The following is a 3,106-nucleotide window of genomic DNA, read 5'->3' as shown; positions in this document are numbered from 1 at the left end:
GTTATATCGATGATTACATGTAGAATAATAAAAAGTTACTTTCTCATAACTATACTGAAAGTATTCTGTTTGTTTTCTGTTATGTACTATGTTAGTTTTCCTGTTATATACTTTGAAACTTGAAACGAATGAATGAGTCCTCTAAACTATACTTATTATAGTTTAGCTGTTTGTTTTACTGTAAAAATCTATAATAATGTTATTCCATGAAATTCTCTATTTGTACTCATGTATTTTCAAATTGTTTGAAAACCATTTTTAGATAAATGTAATATTTATATAATCGTGATTAACTAGATCTTTGATTAAATAACTTTACCCCAAGCCCACAACCAAACAAGGAACAAGAAATGGGGTCAAATTACATATTCTAAATCTTCTGAATTCAAATTATATAATTTACATAGATATAAATATGTAATTTTTAACAATTATAACAATTTCAAATATATTAAACATTTAAAAATCTTTTGAGATATTAACACAATTTTATTTTGTGTCACTTGTATTCCACCGCCCCCCCCTAAAATAGTTAAAAATCATAAAAATATAGGGGTATTAACTCACTTGATAGGTGGTGATTCAGGCAGAGTTTCGTTTCTTAGAAGGGAGTTTTCTTGATGTAACTGAGAGTTTTTGATGAAAAGCCGACTTCACTCGTGCTGAGTTTCAGCTTAAAAATTGAGGACTTCGGGACTGCGGGGCTTGCTTCAGGTGGTAAGGAGGTACCCGGGACTTCGGGGGGTTTAGAAAGGCTTAAAGGAGTGTTTAAGTGGAGAGAGAATTTGAAAATTCTAAGCAAAATTCGGAGGCCTCGCATCCTATTTTTAGGAGGGGTCTCGTCCTCGCTACACTAGGCGTAATATTCACATACGCTGGGCGTACTACTGAAAACCTTAGTACGCTGGGCGTAATATTCACGTACGTTGGGCATACTACTGAAAACCTCAGTATGTTGGGCGTAGTGCTTGTATGCAGGGCGTACTAGTTGGAGTCTTATCCAATCTTCGGACGTGGCGAGGCTACGAGGTACGCGTCGAGGCTAATCTCATTACGTTGGGCGTAATCTTTTCATACGCTGGGCGTAGTGGCCACCTGGCTTTGGACATGTTATTGAGTGAGATACGTGTCACTTGCGAAGAAAGAGGCTACGTTGTCAATCCGAGGCCTTACTTCCGAGTACGTTGGGCGTACTCTTGTACATGGGGCGTACTTCCCTTTTTCAAACTTAAAAAATTCATACCTTTTACATACGAACTCCGTTTTCGACGTTCTTTATATCCACGCGTAGGTGAGACCACGCTCTACAACTTTCACTTAGACTCCGTCGGCTAACTTTGATTTTATTTTTAAAGTTATATTTTTAACAGGCGGGACAGGAAAAGTCTGTTAAAAATTCATAACTTCTTCATCCGACGATCGTTTTCGTCTGTCTTTTTACCGTTGGATTTATTTTGATAAGATCTCCGAATCTCGTTTAGGTTGTTTTGGCCAAAAGTTGATCCAACTAAATTTCGAGTTTCGGGCTGTGTACCGCTGTGTCGAAACTTAGAAAAATCATAACTTCTTCATACGAAGTAAGATTTAGACGTTCTTTTTATGGACACTCTCGGTTTAACGTATACTATAACTTTCATTTAGATAGTTAAGGTTAAAAAACATTTTGTTGAAAATTCATTTTTTACGTTAAACAGTGTTCTGCCAGTTTTGTAGCGGATTTTCGATAGGTCATTACTTCTTTGTTATAACTTGGATTATGGCGTTCTTTATATTTTTGGAATCTTTGACACGATTTCTACCACTATATTCATCCCAAACAAGTTTATTTAACATTTCTTTTTTGAGAGTCGATATGTAAATGCACATAGTATACAAAAATTTCTCTTTATTATTTTAAAAAGAACTACAAATTGATCTATACTATTACATAGATTCAAAAATTTCTCTTTATTAAGGAATGAAGAATACCTTGAAGATCCAAACAATAATCTAAGAAGATTTTAAGGTTTGAAAGATGATAGTTTAGAGAGAATTGGTTGAATCTCGAGTGAAAGTGACGAAATGAAGCAAAAACTAGCTGAAACATACACATATGCAAGGGTTCACGGCTAGGAGGGATTTACGGCCTTGAACCTCGTTTGCGATCCGAGGTCGGCTAGCGTTTACGGTCCGAAGGCGGTTTTCGAGGCGATAAGATCCGATGAGTTTGTGGATGCGAGGCATGTTTACGGCTCTGAAGCTGTTAACGGTTGGAGCTTCGTTTACGGCCGTAAACCGAGGGTTCACGGTCCGAAGTTGTTTGCGGCCATGCGAAGCTTCTCAATTCCTTTTGCTTTTCTCTTTCAAACTATAACACACTTATTTAACTAGGCTTCAACACTTATAACCCATCAAATTTCAAGAATCCTGGAAGGAATAAGTTTGACCAAAGAGAAATTTTTCAAGAATAAAATTTTCGGGTTTTTACATTATCCCCCCGTTAAAGGGAATTTCGTCCCGAAATTCAGAATTCTAAGTGGTTACTCATGAATTTGGGAAAAAAATGGGTACTTTGGTTCTATCTGATCTTTTGTTCTAAATGGTAGAGAGTGCGCATGTGACAACCCGAAATTTCTATTCTGTACAACCATTCACTTCAATAGGAGTCAAAACTGTTTCTGCTAATTTTCAAGCTTTTTGGAATAAGTTTTGAGTATTTTAAGATTAGTACTTCAGGAGATAACAGGAGAGAGGATGCCCTAGGGTTTATTATGCAACAATAATGTCCCAAAACTCCAAGAGTTTGGAGTTTACGGCCTAAACAAAGGTGTTTACGGCCGTAAACCCTAAAAGAGGGTATAAATATGACACTTAGTCATTATTTATTACTTTTCACAATTTCAAGATCCAAAACTCAATTCTCTCTCAAGTATCATCGACTTTTCTTCTTGATCGTCAACATTGTAAGTGTTTCTAGCCCTAAAAAGTTGATATCTTACTTAATCTAGTGATCTAACATGATTCCATCCGTGAAATCATTCCAAAAGTGTAGATCTTCAAGTTTCACCAAGAACACCAAGAACACACACTAGTGTTCTTGGACTTTTAGCACCTTTTCGAGCTTCTA

The sequence above is a fragment of the Lactuca virosa genome, chromosome 6, assembly GCF_052849685.1.
Source record: "Lactuca virosa cultivar CGN04683 chromosome 6, Lactuca_virosa_CGN04683_v6, whole genome shotgun sequence".
NCBI classification, from domain to species: domain Eukaryota; kingdom Viridiplantae; phylum Streptophyta; class Magnoliopsida; order Asterales; family Asteraceae; genus Lactuca; species Lactuca virosa.
The sequence above is the reverse complement of the archived record's forward strand: the minus strand, read 5'-3'. Positions refer to the sequence as shown.